The sequence below is a fragment of the Malaclemys terrapin genome, chromosome 3 (genome assembly GCF_027887155.1).
Source record: "Malaclemys terrapin pileata isolate rMalTer1 chromosome 3, rMalTer1.hap1, whole genome shotgun sequence".
In the NCBI taxonomy this organism is placed as follows: Eukaryota; Metazoa; Chordata; order Testudines; family Emydidae; genus Malaclemys; species Malaclemys terrapin.
In genome coordinates, this window is record NC_071507.1 from 207,131,120 (window position 1) to 207,153,839 (window position 22,720).

General features: G+C 54.7%; 1 protein-coding gene across 2 annotated transcripts in view; it reads right to left on the minus strand.

Annotated features, from left to right (window-relative positions):
- MAPRE3 (microtubule associated protein RP/EB family member 3) overlaps positions 1-20,679 on the minus strand; it is a 74,663-nt gene extending 53,984 nt beyond the window's left edge. For both annotated transcript variants that reach the window (XM_054023278.1, XM_054023276.1), the window contains exon 1: positions 20,603-20,679. The gene's annotated coding sequence lies outside the window, so the exon portion shown is untranslated. The remainder of the gene's footprint in view (positions 1-20,602) is intronic.
- Between the last annotated feature and the right edge of the window lie 2,041 nt (positions 20,680-22,720).

The following is a 22,720-nucleotide window of genomic DNA, read 5'->3' on the forward strand; positions in this document are numbered from 1 at the left end:
CTAGGAAAGACGCGTGCCCCTCTGACCCGCCGGCTCGCTCCACACCCCCGTTTTGGAGCCACTGGCTTAGAAGTCGCTTCTCACAGTAAAACCCAGCCCAACCCTGTGTCACATGGGGGCCAGACCAGATGATCACAACGGTCCCTTCCGGACGTGGGAGCCACAAGACGGTTAGGTTGAGAGATGCAGCGAGCTCCGTTTGCAGCCTCTGCTCAGGCCCAGCGCATGGACGATGGAGGAGGCCCCGGCTGACTTGCTCTCTGCGTACCCAGGCTGTATGCCACCCCAGAAAACCAGAGCCCTATGGTGCATTCCATCCTCCCATTGACGGACGCCTGCTGTATATTAAGTCTTTTGCAAGCCCAGATAATCCCTTTCTGCAGCACTTCACTGCACTCAGACAAACAAGAGATGCTCTGCGCTGAGCCGCGTCCAGGCTCGGTGTTGCTCCGGTTCTTTCACATGCTAGTGACCCGCCAATCCCTCCCCTCCCCAGCACAGAGCCGGCAGATCCGTCTCCATCCATCCACACTACAACTCTGCTGTTCGGGTTTACCCAGCCGCTGTCCTGCCAAGGCTGTGTTAGTGGGTGATGACTAGGAGAAGCTTCAGAGAGAGCGAGGGCATTGTAAGTGTAGGAGAAAACCATCAACAACTGGCCCAGCTCCAGGGTTTAATGAATAGAGGAGGACACCTGCTGAGTCAGGCACACCATGGAGGGAGGAGCCCTGCAGCAGGGCCAAAGACCTGGAATTAGCAGGCCTCTGCTCAAAGCTCCTTTGTCCACAGGCTGAGAGCAGCCACCTGTCCTGCCTGGCCCAGGGAGGATGGAGCCAGTGGTTTCCACCACCCTGATGAGCCTTTGCCTTCCCTGAACCCCGTGGTCGTACTGCAGCCAGAGGAGTTCCACAAACGGGCTCCCCACATACAGACACTACAATTCCCAGCATGCAAGGCTCCCTCTTGATCTCTGCAGCCTCCACTAGGATCAGAAAGTATCAGAGGGGTAGCCGTGTTAGTCTGAATCTGTAAAAAGCAACAGAGGGTCCTGTGGCACCTTTAAGACTAACAGAAGTATTGGGAGCATAAGCTTGCAAGTCTTGCATCTAAAGAAGTGAGGTTCTTAACCACGAAAGCTTATGCTCCCAATACTTCTGTTAGTCTCAAAGGTGCCACAGGACCCTCTGTTGCTTTTTAGGACCAGAAAGGAGCACTGTGCAGTGTGTGTACAGATCCTACAGAGGAGGGTGGGAGCAGTCTGCTCCTCGGTACGCAAGCGAGGCGAGGCTCTTGGGTTCCCATGGGGCCCATGGCGGGCACAGGGCCCCAAATGCACTCTGCTACAGTGTACCAGAGACATCCCAAGTGCCCCTGCATCATGCACAACAGTTACAAGTAAAACACAGAAGGAAAACGACCTGTTTGACAAATCCCTTCCTGTGACCGACTGGCTGAGATGGAGATCCAGAACACTGGTCATCAGGAAGGGACCAGCTGCCCAGTGGATTGTAGAACAAGTGCTGCCAAATATCTGGGAAGGGGAGACGGACAGGCCTGTGGGCTGCTGCAATACGAAGGGAGATTTGCTCTCAGCAGGGGGAAAAGAGGGAGTCATGCCTCTTTGCAAAGTAAGGGTGATAAATATGGTACCACACTATTGCTTCAAACGGCCAGACCCCAGTTCCCATGTCTGAATCCCAAGATTGGGACAGATATTTATTCCTTTCGTGCAGTCATGACTTAACCAATGCTTACCCATTGACCCGGCGTGAGTAAATGACGTGCGCTCGTTATCACCCTCAGCCCACAGCAAGCAAGCCAAGAGAGCAGGGGCTGGGGCTCGTTAATTTCCAGGATCGTTCCCTGGTTTAACCAGATGGCAGATTTCTGTCCCGACCCCTGATCCATCTAACCCTCGGGCAGGAGCACAGACTATTCAGAAGGTTTATTTTTGGCAGCTCCAGTGGGATGTTACAAAGTCCCCAAAGAAGCCATCAATCCAGAGCTGCTGGAAAACTTGAGGAGGACAGGAACTGGTCAGGTCTAAGCATGGGCCAGGAAACCTCTGCGCTCACATGATGGGTGTCCTAGACCAAGTCCCTTCTGCTTCTACATCTTCTTCACAGCCAGCCCGTCTAGCCTCCCTTTCTGGAGTTCTGCGGGCTATTGGAAAAGGGGCGCCAATTCCAGAGCAGATAAAAGCACTTGCCAAATCCAGGAGATTGGTTTCAAAGCTGCCCCCAGCGACCTAGAGATCTGCCAATGCACCCACTTGGCTGGCTAGGAGCAAGCCAACAGCACCCCTCCAGGAGAAACGACAGGGTTGTAAATTGACCACCACCATAAACTCACAAGGAAGGCACTTGACACCACCCCATTGCGAGGAGCTGTCCACGGCCATGCTCAGCCTGCTAGAGCAGCCATGCCGGCGCTGGGAAAGCTGTGTTCACCTAGCCCATCCCAGGGCAGGCCAGGGTCACGGGCTACAGTCTGTCCTCTAGGGCTCTGGCCAGGCCAATCTCAAATGAACCAAGCCGATAAAAAAGAACAGGAATACTTGTGGCACCTTAGAGACTAACAAATTTATTAGAGCATAAGCTTTCGTGGACTCGAAGAAGTGGGCTGTAGTCCACGAAAGCTTATGCTCTAATAAATTTGTCAGTCTCTAAGGTGCCACAAGTACTCCTGTTCTTTTTTGCGGATACAGACTAACACGGCTGCTACTCTGAAACAAGCTGCTAAGTCTCTTTCACTGATCATTCACTCTGAATCCGAAGAAGTGGGCTGTAGTCCACGAAAGCTTATGCTCTAATAAATTTGTCAGTCTCTAAGCTGCCACAAGTACTCCTGTTCTTTTCACTCTGAACGTCGCCCTTGATATTCAGCCTAGGATTTCGCTCCCGGAACTCCCGCCCACGGCCTCGGCATTCTCTGTAGCAGTTACATCCTCGAAGCACATCCCCGCACGCTCCGCCAGCGTCTGCCAGCCACCAGTTCTCCCCAAAGACGCCTTACCCAGGTCCCCCGCCACACCCCTGAAGGGTGAAGAGCCTTCTCCACGAGGCAGCCCCCGACTCTACCGCCGTGTCTCCCAGGCACCTGGCTGTCCTCCCAATACGGTACCTACCCCAAAGGTGGACGCAGCTCGTCTCGCTCCTGTGCGAGAAGGGCTAGGATGGGAAGCAGGGAGCAGGCTGAGCTCTTAGCAATTCCCAACGGAGCTCAGTGAGAGCTGGTAGGACAGCACGGGCTGCTCGCACGTTGGAACACAACCAGAACTCCAAAGAAACCTGCATTTCCAGGCACGGCCCATGCATCATTCATCAGCCAAGCAGGGAGTAATTAGGTCTCTGTGCATACACACTGATAACAGAGTGCGCTGATTGGCTCACCAGGACTGTGAGCCACATAACCCAGATCACAGACGCACAGGTCGGAGCTTATTACCCAATACAATGTTCTAACCCCACGCAGAGGATGTTGTCACTCACCCGGTGCAGAAGACGCTGTGGCCTCATGCCCCTTGCTACACCCAAGGTGCGTGACGCTGTAATAATCCCACCCCTCTGGCGTGCTCAGACCTGCCTATTTTGAACACAAACAGTTAACTCCAGGATGCAAAGAGAATCCAACTAATCACAGCCAGTCAGTCTGATCTGCTCACGGCTATTAGAACTTGTGCACAAGCAGGAGACAAGCACCTCACAAATTCATACGTTCCGCGGTTCCTCACATGCCGTCGACACATGATTTACTCAAGGGGTAGTCAAAATCCTGCCCCCAGCCCTCTGCTTGCTGCCCACTGAGACTACAGGTCCCAGAAAGCCATGCTCCGTCTCGAGCCAAGCAGCCTCCACCTGGCTCGAGACGGAGCAGGGGATGCTGGGATTTGTAGTGGCAGCCGGCCACCCCTCCATATTAAAGGTGAGAATGGAGCTGCTGAGAAGTGCAGACCCTGATGTCTGCCCCGCATGGCTCCTAGCTGCAGAGCGTGGGCAGCCCATCTACTCCAACTCAGCAGTCCACATTCACATGCCAGCACAGCACAGCTCCCTGCAGCTAACAGCCACCAAGGGATCTGCTGCCTTACTGCCTAGGCCCCCAGAGAGGGATGGAAGGATGGCACGGTTGATGACCAATGATTGCCAGACACTTCCGCCGCAGACAACATAGTGCAGATTGCATAACGCATGCAGAACCCTCCTCCGAGAGTCGTCCCCGCAGAGCCCTCTGCAAATACCAGAGCAGCTCAACCCCTCCCAAAGCAGAGCAGGAAACCCAGAACACCAGCCTCTGTCCTTGCACTGAAGTCTCATTAGCTGGGTGGGGCCTCCCCTATTCCCAAACCTCACCCATCGCCGCCCAGAGAATGCCCTGTTTATTCCAGAGCCTGAGAAGCACCCATCCCACTCTGCCTTACTGCTCCTACCCAGAGAGCTTACTGCTTAACTCAGACAGAAACCCCACCTAGGACACTCACACCAGAGCCCCGCTAGGTCCCTTGGGCAGCAGGCTCGCCCGGCAGGGAGACGCCACATTACTAGTAAAAACAGAAAGACGTATCATTTGTAGCTAACCTAGTGAGGAGGGCTTTAAACTAGGTTCACCAGGGGAAGGAGACCAAAGCCCTGAGGTAAGTGGGGAAATGGGATCCTGGGAGGAAGCACAAGCAGGAGAGCGCAAGAGGGGAGGACTCCTGTCTCATGCTGAGAAAGAGGGACAATCGATGAGTTATCTTAAGTGCCTATACACAAATGCAAGAAGCCTGGGAAACAAGCAGGGAGAACTGGAAGTCCTGGCACAGTCTGCTATAGACCACCAGACCAGGGGGTTGGAGTCTGCTATAGACCACCAGACCAGGGGGATGAGGTGGACGAGTCTTTCTTCTGGCAACTAGCAGAAGCTGCTAGATCGCAGGCCCTGGTTCTCATGGGAGACTTTAATCACCCTGATATCTGCTGGGAGAGCAATACAGCGGTGCACAGGCAATCCAGGAAATTTTTGGATAGTGTAGGGGACAATTTCCTGGTGCAAGTGCTGGAGGAACCAATTAGGGGCAAAGCTTTTCTTGACCTGCTACTCACAAACAGGGAAGAACTAGTAGGGGAAGCAAAAGTGGATGGGAACCTAGGAGGCAGTGACCATGAGATGGTCGAGTTCAGGATCCGGACACAAGGAAGAAAGGAGAGCAGCAGAATACGGACCCTGGACTTCAGAAAAGCAACTTTGACTCCCTCAGGGAACAGATGGGCAGGATCCCCTGGGAGAATAACATGAAGGGCAAAGGGGTCCAGGAGAGCTGGCTGTATTTTAAAGAATCCTTATTGAGGTTGCAGGAACAAACCATCCCGATGTGTAGAAAGAATAGTAAATATGGCAGGCGACCAGCTTGGCTAAACAGTGAAATCCTTGCTGATCTTAAACGCAAAAAAGAAGCTTACAAGAAGTGGAAGATTGGACAAATGGCCAGGGAGGAGTATAAAAATATTGCTCAGGCATGCAGGAGTGAAATCAGGAAGGCCAAATCACGCTTGGAGTTGCAGCTAGCGAGAGATGTTAAGAGTAACAAGAAGGGTTTCTTTAGGTATGTTAGCAACAAGAAGAAAATCAAGGAAAGTGTGGGCCCCTTACTGAATGAGGGAGGCAACCTAGTGACCGAGGATGTGGAAAAAGCTAATGTACTCAATGATTTTTTTGCCTCTGTCTTCACGCACAAGGTCAGCTCCCAGATTGCTGCACTGGGCAGTACAGCATGGGGAGAAGGTGACCAACCCTCTGTGGAGAAAGAAGTGGTTCGGGACTATTTAGAAAAACTGGATGTGCACAAGTCCATGGGGCCGGATGCGCTGCATCCGAGGGTGCTAAAGGAGTTGGCGGGTGAGATTGCAGAGCCATTAGCCATTATTTTTGAAAACTCATGGCGATCGGGGGAGGTCCCAGATGACTGGAAAAAGGCTAATGTAATGCCCATCTTTAAAAAAGGGAAGAAGGAGGATCCGGGGAACTACAGGCCAGTCAGCCTCACCTCAGTCCCTGGAAAAATCATGGAGCAGGTCCTCAAGGAATCAATTATGAAACATTTAGAGGAGAGGAAAGTGATCAGGAACAGTCAGCATGGATTCACGAAGGGGCAGTCGTGCCTGACTAACCTAATTGCCTTCTATGAGGAGATAACTGGCTCTGTGGATGAGGGGAAAGCAGTGGATGTGTTATTCCTTGACTTTAGCAAAGCTTTTGATACGGTCTCCCACAGCATTCTTGCCGCCAAGTTAAAGAAGTATGGGCTGGATGAATGGACTGTAAGGTGGATAGAAAGCTGGCTAGATCGTCGGGCTCAACGGGTAGTGATCAATGGCTCCATGTCTAGTTGGCAGCCGGTTTCAAGCGGAGTGCCCCAAGGGTCGGTCCTGGGGCCGGTTTTGTTTAATATCTTTATTAATGATCTGGAGGATGGTGTGGACTGCACTCTCAGCAAGTTTGCAGATGACACTAAACTAGGAGGCGTGGTAGATACACTAGAGGGTAGGGATCGGATACAGAGGGACCTAGACAAATTAGAGGATTGGGCCGAAAAAAACCTGATGAGGTTCAACAAGGACAAGTGCAGAGTCCTGCACTTAGGACGGAAGAATCCCATGCACTGCTACAGACTAGGGACCGAATGGCTAGGTAGCAGTTCTGCTGAAAAGGACCTAGGGGTCACAGTGGACGAGAAGCTGGATATGAGTCAACAGTGTGCTCTTGTTGCCAAGAAGGCTAACGGCATTTTGGGCTGTATAAGTAGGGGCATTGCCAGCAGATCGAGGAACGTGATCATTCCCCTTTATTCGACATTGGTGAGGCCTCATCTGGAATACTGTGTCCAGTTTTGAGCCCCACACTACAAGAAGGATGTGGAGAAATTGGAAAGAGTCCAGCGGAGGGCAACAAAAATGATTAGGGGTCTGGAGCACATGACTTATGAGGAGAGGCTGAGGGAACTGGGATTGTTTAGTCTCCAGAAGAGAAGAATGAGGGGGGATTTGATAGCAGCCTTCAACTACCTGAAGGGGGGTTCCAAAGAGGATGGAGCTCGGCTGTTCTCAGTGGTGGCAGATGATAGAACAAGGAGCAATGGTCTCAAGTTGCAGTGGGGGAGGTCCAGGTTGGATATCAGGAAAAACTATTTCACTAGGAGGGTGGTGAAACACTGGAATGCGTTACCTAGGGAGGTGGTGGAATCTCCTTCCTTGGAGGTTTTTAAGGCCCGGCTTGACAAAGCCCTGGCTGGGATGATTTAGTTGGGAATTGGTCCTGCTTTGAGCAGGGGGTTGGACTAGATGACCTCTTGAGGTCCCTTCCAACTCTGATATTCTATGATTCTATGTAGGATGATAGTCCCTAGGGCCCCAACCGAGATCAGGGCCCTATTTATTGTGCTAGGTGCTGTACGTAGTCACATTAATAAAACACACAGCGATCCATGGATGTAAGAGTGGAGGGTTATTACAACACAATGAGACAGAAACGTGACATTGTTACTGGAACGAAGCTCTCGTCGTAACAGTCTTGTGGCCTGCTATCCTTTGCTCAGTTTTACCTCCCTATGCTGACCAGTATGCTAGCTGTCGTCTGGATGGCTCTCTCCACCCCAGAGGTGGCTGCATTTCTGAGGACCTGTAGGAGTATAAATCTAAGTGCTCTGAAGTGCTTCAGGATAAAATAAAATATTCCTTTATCAGCCATGAGCTGCAGTTTTCTTTCATACACTTCGTGCCTAGTTTCAAATTCATCATTGCTATTCTGCACCAATGACCTGCTTGAAATTCGACAAAACAAACCCAGGCAGTGCCCATCCTAAGGAGTGTACAGTCAGGGCCCCAGCCCTGCGGAGGACTTCCTCTCTAGGGGATTGAGCATAGGATCAGTGTATAAGAAACAGTCACACAGAGGATGGGCTGAACCTGGGAAATCCAGAGGGGGTGGGGATAACTTGGAGGGGGTCTCTCTCTCTGGTTACAGGTGGTGACACCTGGAGATCAGTTTCTTAAGGACTACACAATCCACAGAGCTTCTTTCAGTAGCTTATAACTGTGTCAAATGTTTAACTTTCCAGATTACATTTTCCACCTTGGGTCTCAGTTGAGCACAATATTTTTTTTGAAAATCTAAAGAGAAACTTACGCCACTTCCAAGCAGGAAGAGACTGATATACATACAGTCGCCATTGTGCAACTTAAAAAACAACCCAGCTGCAGCCCGTCAGCAGGCAGCGAGAGGAACCCGCAGTTTGCTACAGAGACGGTCATTGACCGGCCACCCAAAGAGAGACTTTGGAGTAGGTAGATTACAGAGGTTTACAACGCACTTTGCACAAGCAGTCACTGCTTTCTGTTACGGCAATAGGTTTTTCACTACCTTTCCCAGCATGCCACTGGCACCGTGTACAGGTGAGTATGAGATAGAAGACGCAGTGTTGTAGCCGGGTCAGTCCTAGGATATTAGACAGACGAGGTGGGGGAGGGAATATCTTTTATTGGACCAACATCTATTGATAAGAGAGACAAGCTTTCGAGCTAACACAGAGCTCTTCCTCAGGTCTGGGAAAGGTGCTTCTCGTGACACTCTGACCTCATCCATCTTGTCTCCATGAAATCAAGTGGAATTTCTCATTCCTTGCACAATCCCTCAGTGTCCTTTTGGTAGCGTGCACGTATGAGGCATTTCTCTGCACGTCCACATGCGTTGAGGCTCAGTGCTGAGGCCAGAGGGACTCTGCAGAAAAAGGTGCCCGCTCCTGTGCGGAGAGGCTGTCTCACGTTGCACATGCACGGGGGGAAGAGCGAAGGCTGCCCACATAAGAGCCAAGAAATACCAAACTAAAGGTTGAATGTGCTTCTGGGCAAGCCTGCCTTCTCCAAGCCCAGGGGCGGGAGGGACACTGGATCCCACCACACTGCAGGGGATGCCAAGGCAAACCACTGCTCTTCTGAGAGCAGCCCAACGTCCACACAGAGCAGGGCCTTGGTTTAATGTTGCCTTCAAAATCTCACACACTATAGAACACAAACTGTCTCATGAACCAGAATCTGCCACTTCAGGTACAACGCAATGTTTCACGAAACTACAGGATCTGGGCCAGATCCGGCAGAGCCTCCCTGCGTGGGCAGGGCTGGTTAGACTTGTTACCTGCTGCCGCAGAAAACACTGCATGGGGCTCTACAAGCGTGTGCCTTCAACAAAAGCGCAGCGAGTGGGAGCCAAGAAAAACAAATCAGGACAATGAATCTGGATTCTGCCCAGCCCAGTGGAAGAGCTTCAAGGTAGGATGAATCTGGGGCTTAAATTGGTGACAAGCTTGTTCTGCAGATGTAAAAGGTACAACCGAAAAAGCCACTCAGTTATTTCTTGCCTGCCATCCAGCCAGCACTTAGGATGGTATCTGCATCCCTCCCAAGACAAACCCATCCTGTAATTGCCCTGCCTAGCATGATTCCACATGGCTGTGATTTTTCCCTGTAACATGGAATGGGATAATCTTGCTTCAGTAAACTTAAAATACTTTAAGGAGACTGATCCATTTCTGGGAAAAGCACACAGACTGGCAAGCTGAAATGAAAGCTAGCCCAGCCCAGTGTCCTTCTCTGCCACCCATGGAACCAGCCACAGATGGTTAACACACGTACGAGCACCAACATTCCCTAGAAAAGCAATATTTCCCACTTACCTCTGTGGCTGAAACTGACAAATGTACTCAAACCCATCCCATTCCCCCCTTTCCGCATGCTCCCCTTACCAGCGTCGGAGAAACAAGCACAGGAAATACGTGTCTCCCCTGACTCGTAGCTTGTAAAAAAATCCAAAGTCAAAGGCCGTTTGACTGGGTGTAGACAGCAGGGTCACGTGCAACTGCAATATTTCAGAGAACGCGCTATAAAACGTTCTTCAATAGCACCCATGACTTGGCTTCAAGTTCATTCCCAGCCGCCAAGAGAGAGCTTGAGGCCTGTACGTAGCACCAGCGGCTACTTCAGCACTAGGCACGCTGCTAGCATTTCATGGAAGAAAACTCAACAGTCTGCACCAATCCCAGCTGAGAGCGTTTGTACAAGCTGTGCGCGAGAATCAGAGACGGGCAGCCCTTCCCCGCCCCAAGGCTAAGCTGATGCTTGGACGGTTACTGAACGCTTCCCCTTGAACAGTCACTGCAGGCTTTTTTTAAATGTTCAGGATGTTTTCCAAACTCCCCTCTTACACCTCTGGATGGCACAAGCCAGACCCTGCCCAGGTCAGGCTGTCAGTCGCAACACTACCAAAGTCCCTCTGAGTAAGGCCAGATGCATTTACAAGCAATCCTGGGGCTCGTGAACCCTTTGGGCCCCAGCAGGGTCACAGAATTCCAGCACTAAGTTGTCCAGGCCCATCTTGCTGCCTCCTCCCCACCCAGGTGCTCGGCTCCTGGTCCTAGTGAAAGACAACATTCCCCTGGTACAGAACCACAACTGCCTGGGCTGCGTTCACAGCCCCATGCTCACTGCAGAGCCCTTCCCAAGTACCATGTCCAGTGAGAGCAAACAGTGGCCTAGGCCGTCGGGCATGTCGCACCATGCAGCTTCCTGCCAAATGAGCCCTCTGGAGCTGGGCTTGCTCTGAATTTGCCAAGATCCATCCTCCCCCGCACGCGCTGTTCTGACCACGTCTCCCCAGTCAGTCTACGTACTGGCGTCCCAGCTCACACCACATTTGGTTCAAGTTTCTCCTCACTTGCCGCGTTCTCCCTAGGGCAGCTCTGCCTGCCTCTGCCATCCTCCTCCTCCTCCCGGTGCCTCTGCAGCTCTTCTCTCCCGACTGCTCACTTTGTCTCCTCCAGAACTCACTCCTCCCCATGCGGCCCCATCCATGGGCACAGCCGTCACCCCAGCTCCCCCCTCACACCCTGCAAAATCAGGGGTTTTGCTAGAGCTTGGCTCTGTCTTCCATTAATGTCATGCCCAGAACTGAGCACATGTCCCTGGCTGTGTGATGGTGCTGTACAAAATAGAGGGGGTGACACACTCTGCCCCCAAGAGCTCACAGACAAAACAATCGAGACCAGAGGCTGGGGCCAGGGGATGGGCCTGGGTTGGAGGACGAGTGTGACAACAGCTCTTACTGAGGGCACAACCCACAGAAGAAGCAACTCTCACAAGGGTGTTTGGCTCCCGTCCTCTCCGAGCTCAGGAATAAGGTGTGAAGGCAGGAGTGGGAGGAAGACACACAGAGCAGTGAGGGAGGCAGGGGCGAGACTCTGGCTCCTGCCACAGTCCCAGAGTAGATGATTCTGGGAAACGGATCACCAACAAAACCATTAGGGGGTGACATTTAAATGGGCTTCAGGGCCATCACCTCATCTACGTGAATGGGCAAATCCCCACCTCCACAAAGGTACCTGAAAAGGAAAACACAGGGGAGTGTTCGCAATGGACGAATGTGACCCGAAAGTCCAGTCCCCTCTTTCCCTCAAAAATGTCTTCTTTGGCTTTTTAAAAAGGTGTAGCTCTCAGAACCTACCCACATGCCCAGAGCCTGAAATCCGACAGCGGAAAGGAGAAGAGATTTAGTCAGACTGTTTTCTTGTTTGTTTTTGTTAACACCTATTTAACTCAAACTCCTGCCAAATGCTTGGGAGAGAAGAGCATTTTGTTAAAGATTCAATACACCCACTCCTCCGACTGCGGGCTCAGACAGGTGACAAGACTTGGTATTTCTAGATCAAAGCCAAGCACAATTCAATGTTCAGACCTGCAGGGACTGGCTGGGTCAGTAAAATATCAAGCACCAGCTCACTCACGCCAACATGAGATGGGGGACGGAAGAACCGAGACCGGAGACACAGGCAGGAGCAGCGCTGTGCAAAGCCTGCCAGGTGTGATGCTATTTTTACACCGTCACTTCTCATTCCATAACCACCTTGAAGGACATCAGCACTCTAGACACAAAGGAAATTAAGGAACACCAGGAAAAGCAAATGTCGAAGCATGCGAAGAGCAGAGGGAATTTGCAACGGTCGCGTTCCCTTTTCAGAGCAGAGATGGATTTTCCCAGACATGCTGCCAAGGCCATCAGGGAAAGATGTCCAAAGGTCTCTTCTCACTCCCAGCACTCTATTCTGAAACTGTCCACAGAAGCCTCCCGCTTCCTCACCAGAAACGCTTGCAAGGCAAAGCTGGAATTTAGCTTCCCTGGCATTTTTATGGTTGAACTACTGAATGTTGTTTAATTAATGACCAATCGTTAAACAATGCTTGGATATGTTTTTATTCAGAGAATCACTGCACAGTCCTGACCTCTTTCCACAAGAGTCTCTGGAGGTTATTAGCTCAACTCCTAATGAAGATCCCCAATTAGATGCAGAAGACGACAAAACAACTGCAAATACTTCATGTATAATAAAAGCAAATGTCACAAATGTTAAGCATGCAGTTTTAAACAAACACAGTCCAGCCAAAAAAAAAGAAGGCAGGAGAAGAATGAAATCAGTCACAACGTTGGACTTGTTTATTCAGTGTTAAAGGCAAAACAGCCAGGACTGCTGCCAAAACCTCATTATCAACTTTTCATCCTGGTTGTTACTTGCTCTGAATTATTTTCCACCAGAAGCCGGGCAATCAGTGTGTGGATAACCTGTGGCAATTAACCAAGGAAAAAAACGGAAGAATCTGCCAACATTTCTCCCCAAACATAACTAAGCAGTACAGATTACAGCCGAGCGAGATAATGCTTCGGGAGATTTGCTTATGCATGTGTGAGTGGGAATCAGTTTCATATTTCAGCCCTGGCCCTGCTTGCTGTAGCACGCCAACAAACTCACTGCAATAAGTTGTGATCTCAGTGACTTTGCATGTTTCTCCTGACTTGTCATAGAGGTGAACAAACAAACAGCAGCTGGGTGGCCTCATCCAACTCCAGAGTAATCATGCAGGAATACCTGCTGGGAGGAATCATTAACTACAAAGGCTTATAGCAGGTCTTCTATTCTATGACAGGAGTGGGCACGCTTTTTGGAGGGAACGGAGGGGACTAGAAACTGCATGGCAGGCCATGAATGCTCACAAAATTGGGGTGGAGGTGCAGCAGGGGGTGAGGGCTCGGGGGGGGGGGGGCTGGGGATGAGGAGTTTGGGGTGTAGGAGGGTGCTCTGGGCTGGCACCGAGGGATTCGGAGGGCGGGAAGGGGTGCAGGTTCCAGCTGGGGGTGCAGGCTCTGGGGTGAGGCTAGGGATGAGAGGTTTGGAGTGCAGGCGGATGCTCCGGGCTGGAATCAAGGGTTGGAGCCCGGGAGGGGGATCAGGGTTGGGGCATGGGGGAGAGGCTGGCTCCAAGTGGCACTTACCTCAAGCGGCTCCCAGAAGCAGTGCCATGTCCCGTCTCCAGCTCCTACATGTGGAGCGGCCTGCTTCCCGGAGCCATGTGGTGCAGGCCCCGACCCGGCGCCCCGCCTGGAGCGCCAGAACGGGGCAAGCCCCGGACCCCGCTCCTCAGCAGGAGCTCATGGGCTGGCTTAACACGGCTCACAGGCCGGATCCGGCCCGTGGGCCATAGTTTGTCCACCCCGTTCTAGGACCATCTCTATGATGCTTGTTAAAATGATGAGTAAACAAAGACTGGAAAGTCAGATGAATTAGCCTGGACAGTTCGTGTGGCCAGAAGTCAGACCAGGGTGGAACAGTGGCTAGAAAACCAGGAGGAATTGTTTTGATGCCCACATGCTTAATCCCCATTGGCAAGACCCCTGCTCACCTGCCAGAGCTGAGAATTCCTTTATCTTATCCCAGGGCTTGCCCAGATCTCTCCATTTCCTTCCAATGGGTCCTCTCTCCTGCCTGCCAGGGTGCTGGTAAGGTATCCCAGCACCTCCAGGCTACCCCTGAGATGAGACAGCACTAGCACAAATATAGAGAAGTGCATCCCCACCTGCCTCCGCTGGCCCCCATTCACACCTGCCTTCCTTGGTTTTAAATCCTTGAGAGCTTGTTTCTCTCTGCTCTTCTACCAGCTGTCTCCTCCAGCTCTTCACACAACCCAGCTGCTGTTGGTGCAAGAGCCTTCTCCTCGGAAGCCTTGAACTGCCTCACTTGCTCTCTCCCACCTCAGATTTTCTTGCTCGCTTCAACCCTCAGCTGAAAACCCCTCTCTTTTCTCCCTTCCCTCCCCTCCCTCCCACAGAACGCCAATGTTTGTGTGAAGATGCTGTACATAACAACAACGGAGTGCTCTGTGCCAGCGGGACAGATCAACACATGACATCAGACTTCCCTCCTGGGCAACAGGCTCTTGTATGGAGGGTTTTCTTTACAGATCTGTCTGAGATCAGCCTTCCCTACCTGAATATATCCTAGGGGCACAGGAACTGCCAAAGTGAAGCAGCCTCGAGGCCCGTCTTTGACAGTGGCCAGCACCAGATGCTACAGAGGAAGGTGTAAGAACCCTGTAGTAAGATGTGGGATAAGCTGCCCCCACATTAGGTCTCCCCCAGGAACACAGGAGTTGCCCGACAGAAATTCCTGATGTCCCTTCTCCAGACCATTCATCGTATTATTAGTGTTGTTATCATAGCATCGCTGCGGTTTTGTACTGCAATAGCGCCTAGGGGTGACCTACTCTAGGGTGACCAGATGTCCCGATTTTATAGCGACAGTCCCAATTTTGGGGTCTTTTTCTTATATGGGCTCCTATTACCCCCCACCCCCTGTCCCGATCTTTCACATTTGCTGACTGGTCACCCTACCCTACTCACAGAGCAGAACCCCTTCGCGCCAGGCGCTGGACAAATACAGAGCACAAAGATGAGCCCTGCCCCAAGGAGCTGATACTCTAAGTACCAGACAAGAGACACCAGAGGGAGACAGACAGACAGACGGGGGAGCACAAGGAAACCGTGAGACAATATTGGTCAGCACAATACTTTTATCACATCCCCCCTCATTCGTCTCCTTTCCAAGGTAACCATCCCCGAGGTTTTTTTCAAGCCTTTCATCATTCTTATCACTCTTCTCTGAGCCCCGTCCAGTCTGCAGGACCCTGTGTGAGATGGGCTGTTCTGCACACACCACAAAACTGCATTAATACAGCCTATCACTCTCCACCCTGTTCCTTACGCCCCCTGACACCTCGCGTGCTCTTCTGCACATAGCCACAATTTAAGCAAAGGTTTTTGGGGACGCCCAGGTCCCTTTCCGGAGCTGATTGTTAATTTAAAACCCTGTAATGTATGAGCAGCTTCAGTTTCTCTCTGCTACGCATTTATTTGCATTAATCTTCATCGAAGTGCATTTGCCATCATGGTGCCCATTCACCTAGAATCATAGAAGATTAGGGTTGGAAGAGACCTCAGGAGGTAACTAATCCAACCCCCTGCTCAAAGCAGGACCAACCCCAAATAAATCATCCCAGCCAGGGCTTTGTCAAGCCGGGCCTTAAAAACCTCTAAGGAAGGAGATTCCACCACCTCCCTAGAGAACGCATTCCGGTGCGTCACCACCCTCCTAGTGACATAGTGTTTCCTAATATCCAACCTAGACCTCCCCCACTGCAATTTGAGACCATTGCTCCTTGTTCTGTCATCTGCCACCACTGAGAACAGCCGAGCTCCATCCTCTTTGGAACCCCCCTCAGGTAGTTGAAGGCTGTTATCAAATCCCCCCTCACTCTTCTCTTCTACAGACTAAATAAGCCCAGTTCCCTCAGCCTCTTCTCCTAAGTCATGTGCCCCAGGCCCCCAATCATTTTCGTTGCCCTCCACTGGACTCTCTCTCTCCAGGTATGCATCCGAAGAAGTGGGCTGTAGTCCACGAAAGCTTATGCTCTAATAAATTGACAAGTTTCAGAGTAACAGCCGTGTTAGTCTGTATCCGCAAAAAGAAGAACAGGAGTACTTGTGGCACCTTTGTGTTAGTCTCTAAGGTGCCACAAGTACTCCTGTTCTTCTAATAAATTGGTTAGTCTCTAAGGTGCCACAAGTACTCCTGTTCTTTTCTCCAGTTTGTTCACATCCTTTCTGTAGTGAGGGGCCCAAAACTGGACGCAATACTCCAGATATGGCGTTACCAGTGCTGAATAGAGGGGAATAATCGCTTCCCTCCATCTGCTGGCAATGCTCCTATTAATACATCCCAATATGCCATTAGCCTTCTTGGCAACAAGGGCACACTGTTGACTCATATCCAGCTTCTCATCCACTGTAATCCCCAGGTCCTTTTCTGAAGAACTGCCACTTAGCCAGTTGGTCCCCAGCCTGTAGCAGTGCATGGGATTCTTCCGTCCAAAGTGCAGGAATTTGCACTTGTCCTTGTTGAACCTCATCAGATTTCTTTTGGCTCAATCCTCCAATTTGTCTATCCCTACCCTCCAGCGTATCTACCTCTCCCCCCAGCTTAGTGTCATCTGCAAACTTGCTGAGGGTGCAATCCATCCCATCATCCAGATCATTAATGAAGATGTGGAACAAAACCGGCCCCAGGACCAATTCCTGGGGCACTCTGCTTGATACCGGCTGCCAACTAGACATCGAGTCGTTGATGTCTGGTTGTTAGCCTGGTTAGATCTCACTGGAGTTACTCACAGTCCTCTGGTCTTGAGTAAACTAAGTACCATTTAGTATCTATTAGAGAGTCCAGGCAGAAAACTGATGACTCTGGATGACACCCCACAGGGTTCATTTAGTGACTATGTTCTTGGACTCGCCTACTCAGACATAATTACCCTACACAATATCCTCTGAAATATTAATGTCGAGTGCATTCTGATCCTCTTACCTTCCACTGGTTCTGAAGCAGACTAACACAGCCTTGCAGGGCAGTCAGAAAAAGGGACAGCAAAGTCTGCTTACTGGCCCTGGCATGGAGGGTAACGGGAAAGAAACAATTCCACTCACGCAGGTGGAGCGATTGCTGCAAAGTACACTTTCAGAGTACGGTCGGTACCTCCGTCTTTACTGGCCAGATTTATAAGAAGTCTAAAGCTGGTGAGAAATCGCTTGGAAACAGGCAAGCAGAGATTTGCAATCATCCCACCTTCTTCTGCAGTAAAAATAGCAGCCAGACTGAAAGAGAGCGGCCCTGAGCTAACCTGCAGAGAGTCACAGCCTCACCTTCCATTCATTGCACCAAAACTGTCCTGGGGGCTGCTCAGAAGACTCCTGTCCTCACAGTGCCCACCACCCCCAGAGCCAGAAACAGAGCTTAAGATTGTTAAAGAAAACTTTGTTTGATGGCATTCTGCCTGGCAAGGAACCCCTTAAAAGCTGTGATTGTGAAATCTCTACTTCTATTGTCTTGCCTTTATGGTCCCTACTTCTCGATTGTTGATCTGTAGGGTCTCTGTCTGTTGCATAACTAATTCTGTAAGATGTAAATCAGCTAAGGTGGTGGGGTCTGATTGGGTAAAGAACTGTTTCATAATGGGCTAGGATGGGTGAAAAATACTGTTTGGCAGGACTTTAGTTTACTATGATTGGTGAAGGTACAGCTAAGCAGGACTCAGGTTTCACCATATAAACTGGGGTCCAAAAGGAAGTTCTTTGGGAACAACTCCAGGACACAGCTCCAAGATCAGAGCTGCCAGACCTCAACACCCTGCCAACCACACCGTGCAGAAGCTGGAGCCCTCGGATGACCGGATCCTGACTGGCCAGCAGGAAAAGTTCATCTGCCCTATGGGGAGTGGTGAGCATTGTATGCGTAGCGTGCGCATTCTGTGTTGGTAACTGATAATTAATAGAGGGTAAGGATATTACTGCGTAAGGCCCTTTCACTGGTAAAAGGCCCAGCAAACCCACAGAAGATTACACCCTGAGCCCTAGGAACTGGGGAAGGGTGGAGGTGAGCACTTCACACCAGGGTGCTGCTCTGACTTCCCCTCATCCAATTCCAGACCTGTTTACCTCGGTGACCACACTTCCACGTGCACACTGTTGCCGGGCGAGGATGTCACAGCACAGGGCTGTGGAATTCCCCACCCCCAGGGACCAGGAGGAGCCAGCACCTGACCATTTTAAGGCCTAGCACAAGACTCTTCTCTAAGCAGGCAACTGTGCAGTTAACAGAGGGGCCAAGCAAAGCTTCTCCAAGCCTGATCCCAGTGAGACAGAACCCTGATAACGGGGACAAGCGTTTAGTTCCTTTCCTAGGTGATCCTTCATTTTGAGTGACGGCAACATTAGAAATGCAGAGACCTGAGCTTTACTGATGCCTCTCTCCTCTATCCCTGCTGATCGCCACCACCGTAACCCTGTTATATCGGTAAGCTCCTCTGGGACCTGGTGTCTTTGTCTACAGCCCCATAAGCACAGCCACTGCACCAAATACACTGTGACATCTGCAGTAGCCCAGCCGGTTTAAGTTAGGAACTGCTCTTTACTCTTTCAGCCATATCTCAGAAAAGCCTGTAACCCAAGAGTGGATTTGAATTGCATACATTCATGTTCTATGGCCACTGTTCACCGATGGCAACTACCAGTTCTGCAAAACCATCTTCTTGCACTTCCCATCACAGCGCTAAGCTGCCCCATATTGTGTGCATTTCTCCCCCACCACCACTGCTTCTCCAAAGGCAGGAGCACAAAGAGACGCTTTCTGCTGCTTGTCCGGCTTTCTCTTCTCCGCGCTCACCAAGTCATTCCTCAGGGTTCCCGATACACTTCCACCACCTTCTGCTTCACCAACCACCACAGAGCTACAGCCCTGACTTCAGATCTCCATGTGCCTCTGCTGGGGCAGACCGAGTGGTCCATCGCCACCTTCATCTTTAGCTGGTGGCCAGAAAGACTACAGATCCCAGTATGCATTGCCCCACACCCATACGAGCTCCCAGAACAAAACATCCCAAGCATGCTGGGACATGTAGTCTTAGTTGTCTGCTCCTCCATATTAAAGGCGAGGGTATCTGCAAGTTCCACGCAGCCCTAGGGCTCTTGGCGAGTTGCGGACGTAGCCCTTGGTAGGAGAAGGGTCAGGGATCCCTGGGGTATGGGAAATGTGCATACAAAGCAATTTATAGTAGGTAAAATATCACAGAAACTAAGGCTGGCATCTGCTGGCTTTTCAGCTCTCTAGCTCCTGGCAGCAGCAGGCCCTTTGCACGGGGAGTCAGTGTCTAGACGATTACTCTCCCTCGGAGGAGGTTTTCCCACTCATCCATACAGCACAGAATAGGTTTACACTCAGTCTTGGAGTCCAAGGCTCTAATCTCAAAAGCAGTGAAGTGATCAGAGACTTTTCCAGCTCTGTCGCTGAGCACGTACACATCGGACAGCCTGGCCCAGTGGATCACGGCTACGTTTATGTCAGGAACAAGAAGGGTTTAATCCACCCCCAGCGGACGGACAGCTACCAAAAAGCGACAGCTACGCTGAACCTTCAGTTCTGTCACAAAACTAAAAATCCCACGGTGGGATGGGCTGGCACAGGTGCGCTCGGGCCACAGCGTGGCGGGGCTCAGACCGCTCCCTGTCAGCTGGGGACCAGCAAGAGCCGTTACCCCGCAGAGCAGGGAAATACCCGGGGTGTGAGGAGCCACTCGGGGCAATGCCCACCACACGCAGCCGGCAAAGAGATGCATGGTCCTGCACCCCGCCATCAGCACCAGCCACCCCACACCCACCCAGCCCGTCACCCCACACCTCCTCCGGCAGCGGGGCCCTGCCCCAGCCCCCAGCCCGTCACCCCACATCTCCTCCGGCAGCGGGGCCCTGCCCCAGCCCCCAGCCTGTCACCCCACACCTCCTCGGGCAGTGGGGCCCTGCCCCAGCCCCCAGCCCGTCACCCCACATCTCCTCCGGCAGCGGGGCCCTGCCCAGCCCCCAGCCTGTCACCCCACATCTCCTCCGGCAGCGGGGCCCTGCCCAGCCCCCAGCCCGTCACCCCACATCTCCTCCGGCAGCGGGGCCCTGCCCCAGCCCGTCACCCCACATCTCCTCCGGCAGCGGGGCCCTGCCCCAGCCCCCAGCCTGTCACCCCACATCTCCTCCGGCAGCGGGGCCCTGCCCCAGCCCCCAGCCTGTCACCCCACATCTCCTCCGGCAGCGGGGCCCTGCCCCAGCCTGTCACCCCACACCTCCTCGGGCAGTGGGGCCCTGCCCCAGCCCCCAGCCCGTCACCCCACATCTCCTCCGGCAGCGGGGCCCTGCCCAGCCCCCAGCCTGTCACCCCACATCTCCTCCGGCAGCGGGGCCCTGCCCAGCCCCCAGCCCGTCACCCCACATCTCCTCCGGCAGCGGGGCCCTGCCCCAGCCCGTCACCCCACATCTCCTCCGGCAGCGGGGCCCTGCCCAGCCCGTCACCCCACATCTCCTCCGGCAGCGGGGCCCTGCCCCAGCCCCCAGCCCGTCACCCCACATCTCCTCCGGCAGCGGGGCCCTGCCCCAGCCCCCAGCCCGTCACCCCACATCTCCTCCGGCAGCGGGGCCCTGCCCCAGCCCCCAGCCCGTCACCCCACATCTCCTCCGGCAGCGGGGCCCCCAGGTCACCCCCCGCAGCCCCCCGCCCGTGTCCCGCCCCCAGGGCCCCGCGGGCTCGGGGAGGCCGGGGCTGTGCCCGGGGCGGGGGCCGAGGGGCGGGGGTCGGAGCCGGGCCCGGCCCCGCACTCACCGCGCTCGGGCCGCCGGGTCGCTCCGGCCGCTGCTCCCCTGCGTCTGCACCGAGCCGGGCTCTGCGGGAGGGGCCGCACCGCGCATGCGCCGCTGCCCCCCCTCCGGGGACCCGGCCTGCCCCCCCCACCCCATCCCGGAGCCATGGCAACCACCGCCGCAACGGCCGGGCCGGGCCCCCCCACAGCCCCGCACCCCCTCCTCCCCCACAGCCCCCCTCCCCCTCCTCCCCACAGCCCCCCTCCCCCTCCTCCCTCCGCACCCCCTCCTCCCCCCATAGCCCCCTCCCTCCGCACCCCTCCCCCTCCTCCCCACAGCCCCGCACCCCCTCCTCCCACCATAGCCCCCTCCCTCCGCACCCCTCCCCCTCCTCCCCCCACAGCCCCCCTCCCTCCACACCCCCCCCTCCTCCCCCCACATCCCCCCTCTCCCTCCTCCCCACAGCCCCCCTCCCCCTCCTCCCTCCGCACCCCCTCCTCCCCCCATAGCCCCCTCCCTCCGCACCCCTCCCCCTCCTCCCCACAGCCCCGCACCCCCTCCTCCCCCCATAGCCCCCTCCCTCCGCACCCCTCCCCCTCCTCCCCACACAGCCCCCCTCCCTCCACACCCCTCCCCCTCCTCCCCACAGCCCCGCACCCCCTCCTCCCCCCATACCCCCCTCCCTCCACACACACCCCTCCTCCCCACAGCCCCCCTCCCCCTCTTCCCCCCATAGCCCCCTCCCTCCGCACCCCCTCCTCCTCCCCCACAGCCCCCCTCCCTCCACGCCCCTCCCCCTCCTTCCCACAGCCCCGCACCCCCTCCTCCCCCATAGCCCCCCACCCTCCCCACCCCTCCCCCTCCTCCCCCATACCCCCCCTCCCTCCGCACCCCCTCCTCCTCCCCCACAGCCCCCCTCCCTCCACACCCCTCCCCCTCCTCCCCACAGCCCCGCACCCCCTCCTCCCCCCATAGCCCCCTCCCTCTGCACCCCTCCCCCTCCTCCCCCATAGCCCCCCTCCCTCCACACCCCTCCCCCTCCTCCCCACAGCCCCGCACCCCCTCCTCCCTCCGCAACCCCTCCTCCCCCATAGCCCCCCTCCCCCTCCTCCCCCCATAGCCCACCTCCCTCCGCACCCCCCCTCCCCACAGCCCCGCACCCCCTCCTCCCCCCATAGCCCCCCTCCCTCCGCACCCTACCCCATCCCCCACAGCCCCGCACCCCCTCCTCCCCCCATAGCCCCCTCCCTCCGCACCCCTCCCCCTCCTCCCCCATAGCCCCCCTCCATCCACACCCCTCCCCCTCCTCCCCACAGCCCCGCACCCCCTCCTCCCTCCGCACCCTCTCCTCCCCCATAGCCCCCCTCCCTCCGCACGACCCCCTCCGCACAGCCCCGCACCCCCTCCTCCCCCCATAGCCCCCCTCCCCACAGACCCCCTCCCCCTCCTCCCTCCGCACCCCCCCTCCCCACAGCCCCGCACCCCCTCCTCCCCCCATAGCCCCCCTCCCTCCGCACCCTACCCCATCCCCCACAGCACCGCACCCCCTCCTCCCGCACCCCTCCCCCTCCTCCCCCCATAGCCCCCATCCCTCCGCACCCCCTCCTCCCCCACAGCCCTGCACCCCCCCTCCCCACAGCCCCCCTCCTCCCTCTGCACCCCCTCCTCCCCACAGCCCCCACCCTACCCGATCCCCCACAGCGCCTGCCCCCCACAACACCCAAACCCCTCCCCACATAGCTCCTGCCCTTCCCCCACAACCTCCACACCCCACACTCCCCACATAGCCCCCATCCCCACAGCTCCACACCCCCTCCTCCCCTCAGACCCCACCCTCCCCCATCCCCCACAGCGCCTGCCCCCCACAACCCCCAAACCCCTCCCCACATAGCTCCTGCCCCTTCCCCCACAACCTCCACACCCCACACTCCCCACATAGCCCCCTCCCCACAGCCCCGCACCCCCTCCTCCCCATAGCCCCCACCCTACCCCATCCCCCACAGCCCCTGCCCCCCACAACTCCAAATCCCTCCCCACATAGCTCCTGCCCCTCCCCCCACCACCTCCGCACCCCACACTCCCCACATAGCCCCCCTCCTCCCTCTGCACTCCCTCCTCCCACAGCCCCCACCCTACCCCA